This window comes from Triticum dicoccoides, chromosome 6B, assembly GCF_002162155.2.
Source record: "Triticum dicoccoides isolate Atlit2015 ecotype Zavitan chromosome 6B, WEW_v2.0, whole genome shotgun sequence".
NCBI classification, from domain to species: Eukaryota; Viridiplantae; Streptophyta; class Magnoliopsida; order Poales; family Poaceae; genus Triticum; species Triticum dicoccoides.
Genome location: NC_041391.1, coordinates 290,822,940 through 290,835,693, shown reverse-complemented (window position 1 = coordinate 290,835,693; position 12,754 = coordinate 290,822,940). Strand labels below are relative to the sequence as shown.

Genomic DNA, 12,754 nt, shown 5'->3' with positions numbered 1-12,754 from the left:
GCGCCCCCACCCTCGTGGACAGGGTGTGGCCCCCCGGGTGCTAATTCTTTCGCCATTATTTTTTATTATTTCCAAAAAGTTGCTCCGTGCATTTTCATGACATTCACCATGACAGTTCTGCTGAAAACAACGTTAGTCCGGGTTAGTTCCATTTAAATCATGCAAGTTAGAGTTCAAAATAAGGGCAAAAGTGTTTGGAAAAGTAGATACGACGGAGATGTATCAGCCACGATGCATCCCGTGTTTCACGTGTCCCAGCTACGCCGAGCCTTATCACCGGGTACGACAATTCAGTCTGAACTTCCTTACAACGCTAATGATTTGGCTGTGCCTAGTGAGATCCTACGATCTAAATGGCACCGTAAGAATGAAGACATGATCGAGCAAGTCAAGGTCAGATGGACCGGCGCCTCCAACCTAAACTACATTTGGGAAGATTGGCAAGCACTGCAGGCTCGCTTTCTCACGCAGCGACTTGGGGTCAAGCCGCCACTCAAGAAAGAGGGGATGTTAGCGACCCTGACAGTGTGGACCCGCGAGCCAGCGAGCAACGTTAGGAGGAGGCGCGGCCCAGCCGCGCTAGAAAGGTCAACACAAGATACACGGGCCCAGAATGGGCCACAGCCAAACAACGCTCTACTTAACCCTCGAGCGACGACAGGATCAGCATCCGGTGGATCAGAAACAACCCGACGGCGGCTACCTACTTTCGTTTCCTAGAACCCTAGTTCATCCCTGTTCTTCCATTCGAGCACTGCTCTTGTAATCGACTGTAATAGCTACTACTGTACTTCAGAGAGCATAATAGATCGATTCCTCCACCCTGGCCCTATCAGTCTCCGCCGCCCTCGAGGCACATCCTGGGCCCTTCCCCTTCGCCAGCCTCAACTGCAGCTTCATGGACGCCGCCGACCGCCGCGTGCTCGCGCGCTGGTTCCAGATCCTTGTCACCAAGGGCGTCGACGAACTCGTCTTCGTCAATCGCCCCTCGCCCCTCGCCCCATCCCGGCCTGCCCCTCCCTTCCTCGCTCTTTAGCTGCGCCTCCCTCTGCCGGCTCTGCATCGGCGCTGTTCCCGAATACCGCCGCCCTCCCACGCGGCGCCGCCTTCCCCAACCTTCTGGAGCTTGTGCTTGACTGCGTCGTCATGGAGGACAAAGACCTGGAGTTCGTGCTCGCCGTAGCCCCGTGCTGGAGATCCTCGTGGTCGCTGGAAGCCGGAACTCATTGCAAGCTCGCATGACCAACCAGAGCCTACGGTGCACGCAGTTCTGCTTGTCCATCCCGGAGGAGGTCGCCGTGGTGGACGCCGCAAGCCTGGAGCGTCTCTTTCTCTGGAGAAATAGGAGCGAAATGAGCATGACAGTCAAAGATTGGCCATGCCCCTAAGCTGCGTGTGCTGGGATACCTGGAGCCAGGAGTGCACATTCTGCAGATCGGCAGCACCATCATCAAGGTACGCGCAGCGGCATGCCCATTCATATCTCAAGTTGCATTTCTTTTCATGAACAAGGTTTCGACACGAAGTAATAGATCAATAGACGAGTCAAATGCTAAAAGAGAACAATGTTATAAAATTCAGTTCATTCAGCAGTAATCATACAGTCATACAATGTGCCGACAACAAGTAAGATTAGCAAAAACGAGCAATTAACATGATTAACCGAAATACTATGATGAACCATTTTCGCTGTCTCATTTCCGACCTGGCACCGCGAGATATACACAAGCGCCGCTAGACGTGGTCGGAGCCTCAAAGCTGCTCGCAAGCTGCAAGGTTGGTGTGTGCGCACCCTGGACAACATCTCTACCCAACTTCTGCTGGCCCGTGAGCTAATCCTGCGCCTCGACGCGGCCCAAGACGTGCGGCCGCTGTCGCCGGCTGATGCTTGGCTCCGGCGTGAGCTCAAACGTGCCTATCTTTGGCCTGGCCTCTCTCGACCACTCGATAGTGCATGAGCTTCCCCGCTTTGGCTGGCTCAAGGAGGGCGAAACTAATACGACATTCTTCAACATCCAAACGACGCACCGGAGCAAGAGGAACCTCATTCACGGTCTGTAGGTGGGCGACACGAGCATCTCTGGTGATGGGGACATGGCTAGAGCAGCGTACGATCACTTCACCACCATCCCGGGATCCGCTGTAGCCTGAGAGTACAACATCAATCGCCAGGCCCTCGACCCACGCCACTTTGACCTCTCGGAGCTTGAGCGGCTGCTCACCGAAGAGGAAATTTTGGAGGCCATAAAAAAACTGCCCACGGGGAAGGCGCCGGGCCCTGACGGCTTCACGGTCGAATTTTGGTGGTCTTGTTGGAGTACCATCAAAGGGGACCTATGCAACGCATTTGACAAGCTCTTCGTTGTGGTTTGCAGAAGCTCAACCAGGCCCTACTCACTCTCCTTCCCAAGAGACATGACGTGGCAACGTTATTTCATTACTATCCCATCAGCCTGATACATCTACTTGCCAAACTCTTCGCCAAGGTCCTCTCCCTGCGCCTCGCGTTGCGGATGGGGGAGATCGTCTCGACGAACCAGAGCGCCTTCATCATTGGTCGCGTAGTCCATAATAATTTCATGCTAGGGCAACAAACGGCGAGGTTGCTGCACAATCTAAAAGCTCCACAGGCACTACTCAAGCTTGACATTGCATGGGCGTTCGACTTTGCGCATGGCTCTATCTTCTCGAGACCCTTAGTCATTTGGGATTTGGGCGTCGATGGTGCAAGTGGATTTCTGTCATCGTCTCCACTGCCTTCACGCGTTTCCTGGTCAATGGCAACGCAAGCTCACCCACCCAGCATGGGCGTAGGCGCGTAGCTTGCGCCAAGGTGACCCTCTGTCACCTATGCTATTCGCGATCGTCATTGACACAATGACACCTTGAACTCGGTGCTCCAGCATGCAGTCCAAACCGACGTCCTATGGCTGCTCACTGCTCGTCATGCTGCCTCCAATATTTCGCTCTTTGCCGGCGATGTTGTTGTGTTTTGCCACCTTGACCCTTTCAAGCTCAGCATCATGCCATCATCCACGAGCTCTTGCGAACCTTTGGCATGGCATCGGGCATGTGCACTAACTTTGCCAAGTGTTATGCTTTTTTTCTTCGAAAAGGGGGTTTGCCCCGGCCTCTGCATCAGATAGATGCATACGGCCATATTATTGATAAGTAAAAGGTTCAGCAAAAGTCTCGTGGTCTCAAACAAAGGAACAGGTACTCAACAAAGAGCATGAAATCAGAAACAGGACAGCCACAACCGGCAGGCAAAAGACAGATAGGAGACTAAACACCTATCCCATTACATGACCGCCATCCAAACCGGTTGAAGATAGCCCGTGCTATCGTCTCCCATCGGATAGATCCAGTAACCAAATGCTCCTTGGCCTCCGTCGGAGTGAGTAGCGACCACATACGGATGAGTGTAGTGGCCCTGAAGATAACCTGCAAGAAATGAATATTTGTTGTTCTGTTAAAAACCAAATCGTTTCTGCAGTTCCAAATTGCCCATAGTAAAGCACATACTCCTACACGGATATGTCTCGCTGTTACTACGTCAATCCCATCTAGCCACGTCCCAAATAACGTGTTGATGGAATTCGGAGGAGTTATATTAAACGCTATGTGGACCGACCTCCAAAAAATCTTTGCCGAAGGGCAATCAAGAAAGATGTGTTTGATTGATTCATCACTATCACAAAAACTACATCTTTTAGAACCCGTCCAGTTTCGCTTCGCCAAATTGTCTTTAGTTAAGATGACCTGTTTGTGGACAAACCACATAAACACTTTCATTTTTAAAGGCACTTTGACTTTCCAAACATGTTTTGAACTAGGAATAACGCTAGTGTTGATAATATCCAAATACATGGATTTAACCGAAAACTCCCCATTCTTAGCTAGTTTCCAGCGTAGCTGATCTGGCTGTTGAGAAAGTTGGACATCTATCAATCTTCTCACAAGATGGAGCCAAGCTTCCCAACGGTTTCCCACTAGTGTCCTCGTGAATTGAATATTAAGAGGATTTGACTGTAGTATTGTTGCAACGTAAGCATCTCTTCGCTGAACAATATTATAGAGACAAGGATATTGGATCGCAAGGGGTGTCTCCCTGTTATGGCGCTGCTAGAAGGAGGGCGCAAGATGGCCGGCCGGGGGCCTTTTTGCCCACGGCCGGGCAAGAGGGAAGGGATTTCCTTCTTAATTCTTGCTTGATTAGATTGATACATCTCCTCTCTTTATATAGAGAGGTTTACTTGACTCCCAAGCAAGGCTTACTTGACCCCTAAGCAAGCGACCCTTATCTCTTATTAACCCTAAGACTAATGGGCCCATTAGGCCCATTACGTACTCTAACACTACACCCCACCTGGACATGCAGCTTGTCCTCGAGCTACAGCCTAACCAACTTATAACCATGACTCGACGCAACACAAACCTAACACCTAAAAACAAGCCTTTTACATCTCGGCTTGTTTTATTATTCTCAACCTGAAATGGACTGGGACGCTTTATTTTGGACCCCTTAACAAAAAGTGGACACCATCCGCACGTCGGACATGCACATGTACAACCACCTGGATCCCATGGACACCACCTGGACAAAAGGAGTGCATGTGTATGACCACCTGGAAGTGGTCGCAAGAGTGACCAGCAGAGGCGCCCTCGCGGCGGCCGGTGGCGGAATGCAGTGGTGCTACGCGGTGCACTGCTGTCGGTGACACCATGCCTTCTCCCCGTCGGACGGCTGTTGGTCTGCACCGCACAGGGAAGAGTGGAGGGCTTGCGATGGAGAATGACGAGGGGTGCGCCCCCCCAACCGCCGATATCGCAGACGTTGAGGTCGTTGCCCGTGGGAAAAACAGTAGGCCCGCCGCCCTTGGGGGAAACCGCATGCCCAAGATCCCCGACGCAGTGGATGAGATTGAGGTCCTCTGCGCAGCGAAGGGCAACTTGGAGGAGCGGCACCTGCAGACCACGCATCTCCCGCACATGCCGATGCGCTAGCAGGCCGCGCGCAGCAGCCTGCAGCCTCACCGCCGCCGACACGTGGCGGGTAGCGATCCAAGAAGGAAGCGGTGACGGCGACGGCGGGGACTGGACTTGGTGGAGCGGGACTCCCGCCGGCGCAGTCGATGCGGGTCCGGAGCTAACCGGCGGTGGCTGCTGCAGCTGCAGCAGCTGCTGCGGCGGAGCGCCGGGCGCGGCGGAGGCCGCCAGGAGTGGCGGCTGCCACTGCAACCAGGGTTGGGCGGTGGTGGCGATGGATGGCAGCTGCAGCGGCTGCTGCAGTGGCCCGGCTAGCGCGGCGAAGGCCGCCTGGTGCGGCGGCTGCCACGACAGCCACGACGGAGCGGGGGCGGCGATGGGCGCTGGAAGTGCGGCGGGAGCCGGCGTCGGCCACTACGGGGCGGCGGCGGCGGCAGCTGCAGCTGGGGCTGCAGCGTCCCAGCAAACGCCGCGGAGGCCCCTGGATGCGGCGAGTACCACGGCAGGGCCGGCGGCCCGATGGCGACGGTCGGCGGCAGGGGCGGCGGCGGCCCGTAGGGGCTGGCCAGGTACAGCCGGATCTCCTGGACGATTGTGACGAGGTCGTTGAGGACCCCGGTGATCTCCTCCGGAGTGTAGGCGGCGGCCGGTGGTGCGGTGGCGGCACCGGAGGATGCGACCAGCGGCGCGGACGGGGAGGGCAGTGGCGCGGTGTAGATGGCCAGCGGCGGAAGCGACGGGGTGGGCGGCGGCGAAGACATGATCGGAACTGAGCTATCTGATATCAAATTGGTAGAACCAGGGGTCCTACCGGACCAGCTCTGGAGGTTGTAGGGGAAGGATGGAGCGGGGCGTGGCGATGAGTGGGCGCGCCGACGGCTGGGCGCCGTCGCGTCGGAGGAAGATGGCGGCGGTGGCTAGGGTTAGAGGCGGCTAGGGTTCCGGCTCCTCTGGGAGCCGGGCAACAGGAATAATAATATTCTTATTGCTTAATCTCAAAAAGAGTCTTATAGCATATATTTATAACCTAGATAACTTGCATACGAATTAACCTAAGATAACTTGTGGGCTAAGATTGACCGGTGGGTCTTTTACGGAGTACTCCGACCAGGCGCCACCCGCCTCGCTGCTCCGCCCCTCCGAGCCCTCTCGACACGGCGCTCCGACGCAGACACCGCCACAGTTCGCCAAGATCGACTTCGCCACCTATGACGGCACAAAGGACCCTCTCAACTGGCTCAACTAGTGCGACCAGTTTTTTCGCGGGCAGCGCACCCTCGCATCGGAGCGTACCTGGCTTGCTTCTTACCACCTCCGCGGCGCGGCCCAGACGTGGTATTACGCTCTTGAGCAGGACGAGGGCGCCATGCCTCCTTGGGAGCGCTTCCGCGAGCTCTGCCTCCTCCGCTTTGGGCCTCTGGTTCGCGGGAGCCGCCTGGCGGAGCTCGGCGCCTTCCCTTCACCTCCACGGTGTAGGACTTCGCCGACCGTTTCCAGGCCCTGGCATGCCATGCGTCGGGCGTGACGGCGCAACAGCGGGCCGACCTCTTTGTCGGTGGACTTCCGGATCACATCCGCGTGGACATGGAACTTCGGGGACCCCAGGATCTCCAGTTGGCCATGTACTACGCCCGCGCGTTCGAGCGCCGCCCGGTGGCCATCCAGCGGGCATCATCGTCCCGGACCGCTGGGTCGCTACCCGGGCCGGATTCCGTGCAGGGTCGGCCTGCGCAGGCTTCCGCGACACCCCTAGCCGCGGCCGCGGCGCGCCCGTTCCGCTGGCTCACCTCGGCCGAGCTACTCGAGCGTCGCCGCCAAGGGTTGTGCTTCAACTGTGACGAGTCCTACACGCCCGGCGATGCCTGCCCGCGACTCTTCTACCTGGAGGTTACAGACTACATTCCGAAGGACGCCGTCGTCGCCGACCTGGCCGCCCCAGCTGTCGAGAAGGTGTTTGACGCTGGTTGATCACCTCGAGAAGTTCAGCAAGCGCTTCCCCACCTTACAGCTCGAGGACGAGCTGTTTGTGCAGGCGGGAGAAGTGTTATGACCGGTTTAGCTTACGGCCGTGAAAGGCCCACCGGGCAATCTTAGCCCACAAGTTATCCTAGGTTAATTTGTATGCAAGTTATCTAGGTTATAAATATATGCTGTAAGACTCTTTTTGAGATTAAGCAATAAGAATATTATTATTCCTATTGCCCGACTCCCAGAGGAGCCGGAACCCTAGCCGCCTCTAACCCTAGCCGCCGCCGCCATCTTCCTCCGACGCGACGGCGCCCAGCCGCCGGCGCGCCCGCTCATTGCCACGCCCCGCTCCATCCTTCCCCTACAACCTCCGGAGCAGGTTTGGTAGGACCCCTGGTTCTACCACTCCCCTAGCCATGTATCCTTCCAGAATCTTGTGGAAGTACCATTTCCAACTACAAATTTTGTCCTATTGAAAAAGGCTTATTTCACTCGCATGAGTCCCTTCCAAAAAGGCGAATCAGTCGGTCTTACCGTCACCTGGGACAAGGTTTTAGACTGTAGGTACTTATTATGAAGAATCTGTGCCCAAGTGGCATCTGTCTCTACAGATAACTTATACATCCATTTGCTGAGATGACATCTGTTCTTCACCTCTAAATTTTCAATGCCTAGACCCCCTTGGTCTTTCGGCCTACAAATGATATCCCACTTAGCGAGTCTGTATTTTCTTTTTAATTCATCGCTCTGCCAGAAGAAGCGCGATCGATAGAAATCTAGCCTTTTCCGTACTCCAACTGGTACTTCGAAAAAAGACTGGTACTTCGAAAAAAGACAATAAAAACATAGGCATACTTGTGACAACTGAATTAATCAGAATCAATCGTCCTCCGTATGACATAAGCTTGCCCTTCCAGCAACTAAGTTTTTTCTCAAATTGATCTTCAATGCACTTCCACTCTTTGTTAGAAAGCTTGCGATGGTGGCTTGATATACCCAAATACGTGAAGGGTAGAGATCCCAATTTGCACCCGAACAATTCTTTGTAAGCTTGCTGTTCTTCTTTAGCTCTTCCAAAGCAGAACAATTCACTTTTGTGGAAGTTAATCTTCAACCCCGACAATTGTTCGAACAAGCATAAAACTAGCTTCATGTTTCTAGCTTTAGCTAAATCATGCTCCATAAAGATGATAGTATCATCAACATACTGTAGGATAGATACTTCCCCTTCAACTAAATGCGGGGCGAGGCCACCTACCTGACCATCATCCTTGGCCCTTCCTATTAGGATTGTCAACATGTCAACGACTATGTTGAACAGAATCGGCGACATCGGATCTCCTTGTCGCAGACCCTTGTGTGTCTGGAAATAATGACCTATGTCATCATTAATCCTGATTCCAACACTCCCTTTTTGCGTGAACGAATCTACCTGGTCTCTCCAGGCTTGATCGAATCCTTTCATACGCAAAGCCTGCTAAAGAAATGGCCATTTTACCTTGTCGTACGCTTTCTCAAAATCCACTTTGAAAACCACCCCATCTAGTTTTTTCGTGTGGATTTCATGGAGCGTTTCATGCTGAACCACAACTCCTTCTAGGATGTTTCTGTCCGGCATGAAAGCAGATTGGGACGGCTGCACCACGGAATGCGCAATCTGTGTAAGCCTTAGTCCCAACTTTGGTGAAGATTATAAAGGTAACATTAAGAAGACAGATCGGCCTAAATTGCTCAATCCTCACAGCCTCTGTTTTCTTAGGAAGCAGAGTGATAGTACCGAAATTCAAGTGAAACAACTGCAACTGACCCAAGAAAAGATCCTGGAACATCGGAAGCAAGTCCCCCTTAATGATGTGCCAACACTTTTTCTAAAACTCCGCCGGAAAACCATCCGGTCCTGGAGCTTTATTATTTTTCATTTGGGAAATTGCTTCAAACACCTCTTTCTCCGAAAAAGCGGCCAAGTGTTCTGCTACGCCCATTCTTTGCCCGGAGCCAGTGACCGAGGCGATTGGTGCACCGCTATCCTGCCCCATTTCGTCCTTCCCCATCAAATACCTTGGGCTCCCCTTGTCTGCGCAAAGCTTCTTCCACTGACCTCATGCCCCTGGTCAACAAGCTCTTCCAGAAACTTGTTACCTGGAAGGCATCGCTCCTCTCTCGGGGGGAGCAGCTCGCCCTAGTGCGTCACGTGCTCACCGCCATGCCCACCCACATCTTGCTGCCGATGGCAATCCCCCCTCCCATCCTGAAGAAAATCACCAGGGTCATCCGTGACTTCCTCTGGCAGGGCTGCAAGGAAGTGAGAGTCGGCTGCTGCCTGGTCAGCTGGGCCAAGATATGCCGGCCGCTGGAGTTTGGGGGCCTCGGCGTTCGTGATCTGTAGTGCTCGGGCATTGCTCTTCGTACCCGGTGGCTCTGAGCCACTGACCCCTTCGTCCATGGCGGCACCTGCAGCTGCCCTGTGAGCCCGAGGTGCAGCAGCTGTTCTGGGCATCCACCAATTGGACCCTGGGGAACAGCCAGACTTGCCGATTCTGGATTGGCCACTGGCTCGACGGCCAATCCATTGCTGAAATCGCACCTAGCTATGCTAACTGCCCTTGCCCCGCGCCGCGGCTGGCATACGCGCCATGTCAGCCAGGGCCTCGATCAGCTAACCTGGATTGCTGACATCAACGGAGACCTTTGGACCCCTTGTCTGCGAGTATGTCGACTTATGGTGACGCATCCAGCATGTTTCCCTTTCCCTGGCCCTGGACGTCCTGACCTGGTGTTGGTCAGCCAAGTGCACCTACCCCGCGAGTTCCTGCTACAACGCCCTCCTCCTTGGTTCCACGACGGTGCCGCTCTGGCGTAGCTGGGCCCCTCGCAATGTCAAATTCTTCCTTTGTTTGGCATCTCAGAACCACTGCTGGAGTGCTCATCGTTTGGCAAGCTGCGGTCTCCACTCTCCAACACACACCACTGCTGGACTGCTGATTGTTTGGCAAGCCGTTTTCTCTTGGATAGCCTGGCATGAAATCTTGTCTTGGAGCCGCCTACCAGTTCAGCGTGCCAATGGCACGGTCGCCTTCTTCGTTTGATGGTCGGGTGTCACCATGGCTGCACCTCCTTGCCTTCACAAAGGATTGGCATCGCTTGTTATCACCACCGTCTGGGCCCTATGGAAGCACCGCAATGCCATCATATTCGAGGGCGCGCATCCCTCTACCACCCAGCTGTCCAGCAATATCAGGGACGAAGCTCGGCGATGGGCACGGCGGGTGCCAAAGGACTAGATAGGATTTTACCTGTAACCTGAACTCCCTGACCTGGGGCTGAACAACCCCATTCACTCATGCTCACCTTGTAACCTCAATGGCGCCTCTCTGTGTACGTCACTTGAGGTTACCCCCCTGTATTTTTCCACCCCTACCTATCAATGGAATGATACGCCTCAAGCGTATTCACGAAAAAATACTGGGTAATTACTCAGGCAATCAATTACTGGATGGAGTACAAGGTGAGTATGTATGACTGCTTGTTTAGGATTTAGAGCATCTGTAATCATACTTTTGCCTTGCAGTGATACGGGTTGATGGCTGAAACTTCGGACAGTATACTGTATGAGTTATATCATTTCCAATTTCCCATCTGTTTCTTGCTGATTTGCAGTTACAAGTTGTAGCTTCCTGATCTTCGTTTACAACTACATGATTGATTATAATGATTTTGCTCAAGTCTTGATCCTTTTGCACCCCTTCCTTCTGGTTAAAAATTTGCGTGATTTATTGATCTCCAATTATCCATTTCTTTCATGAGGTGACCCTGCTTTTCGTACTCCTAGATCAAACTAATGTCTTTTTTAGAAGGATTTCTTATCTTTTTCTATGTGTTAAGGATTCACTAATGATTTCCTTAATGGCTGGGTGATTTCTCTTATCTTTTACAAGATTTTAAAAAAACTTGCTAAAGTGTACATGACATATATCCCTTTACCATTCAGATGCTTATTTCTTCCATCAATGGAAGGCTGCCTAGTTCCTGATAGATCTAGACTTTTATACTACCTCTGTCCTATAATATAAGATGTTGTTACAACCAATGTACTCATATATTGGTTGTAATAACATCTTATATTATGTGATGGAGGGAGTACCTGTTTACCTATTCTCATGAAGCATTGAAAGTCCAGAAAACAGCAATCTGTTTGTGCTTTATCACATTGATAGTTTTTTGTTAGCAGTAACTTTGAATATATTGGGTGTCGGAAAAGCATGCTGCGACCACACTATCGTAACGATTTTTTTCTATTGCTTTAAATCATTTTTCTTTAAATATTTTTGAACTATTTAGGGATATTTGAACTCCAGATATTCGTTTTGTTGAACTATATTTTAATATTTTGCTTTCTGATATTTGGAATCCAAAACCCGATGAATCATTTTCTGTATTTGTATTTGATATGGCAATGCTATTAATGTATCTTTCAGAAATTAATACTACATGCAGCTTTATTGAGTCCCAGCATGAGGTTTTACACCTGAATGCTAAGTGATGAACACCTTTACATGGTAACCAGTAGCGTCATCCAAAATTGATGGTCTAAAATAAGTTCGGTGCACCTTAAACACTATACATCAATCTGTTACTCTAAATAGACGAATTGAGTAGAAGGCAAATGCCTGGTCGATCACCGCATAATTACCACATGTAAGCAAATAACCTTCACCAAATGTTAGAAAATTGAATGTCAATCGTGTTTGATTGATTTTTGCTCTTTTGATGCATTGAAGGCTGGAACAAAAGCCAGCGCATGTACCAATGTGTCAAGCGTCCAGATGTTGGCTTTGCAACTGCATTTTAGAGAGTGCAGTCAAGTCAAGATGCTTCCCAGCTTCCTCAGATGCTTTCCTAACTTGGGGATGCTGATTGTCGAGGTACCCCACCCTCTTTCTTGCTTCATTTCGCATTTGGAGCATCATCAGTACATTGAATCAGATCGCTGCTGCATAATCAGCAATTCAGCACCGTGTGCAGCTAAACTGTTTGCTTACCGAAATTGCAGTCTTCTCTTGAAACCACCAGCAGCCGTAGTCTCAAGTTCTGGCAGGAGACAGGTCCTATTGAGTGTGTCCAGTCGCACCTTGAGACTCTTGTCTTTCTGTGAACTACAAGGGATAATAACGAGTTTGATTTTCTCTTGTTCATCGTGGAGAATGCACCAAAGCTGGAGAGGTTGTTCATCAAAATGAAACAAGACGTAACTTATGCTGAGAAGCAAGTGGTGACTGCCAAACTGAGTGGTCTTAGTTCTGCTAATTGGGCTAATACAGACTGCAAAATGCGATTCGAGATCAGTAGCTATCCTATTGGAGGTAGTTCTTGGAGCCTCAAAGAGGGCTCAGATTTGTCTTCTGATGATCCTTTTTCCTGCCTCTGAACTCAAATGTGCCTGCATATTTCGGCGCCCAGGATTTCACAAGAAGTGCAACTTTTCTGTTTGCAATGGTTTCGGTTGTTGGAATATGTGAAGGCTGGGCAGAGTTCTGTTGGATAGGGTTCTACTTCTACTAGCATAGGTAGCTTTATTTGCTAAATTTATACTCCCTCCGTTCCAAAATAGATGACCCAACTTTGTACTAAAGTTAGTACAAAGTTGAGTCATCTATTTTGGAACGGAGGGAGTATGTATAAAGTTAGTGTAAAGTTGAGTCACTTATTTTGGGCTGCTGTCATTAATGTCATGTGGTTTCGTCGATGTGTTCCTTCTGGTGTGATCGGCGATGCAAATGAGTTGAGATTTCACCTTATC

General features: G+C 51.4%; 1 pseudogene; it reads left to right on the top strand.

Moving 5' to 3' along the window:
- Nucleotides 1–375: 375 nt before the first annotated feature.
- On the top strand, nt 376–12,506 carry LOC119321106 (annotated as a pseudogene).
- Nucleotides 12,507–12,754: the final 248 nt, after the last annotated feature.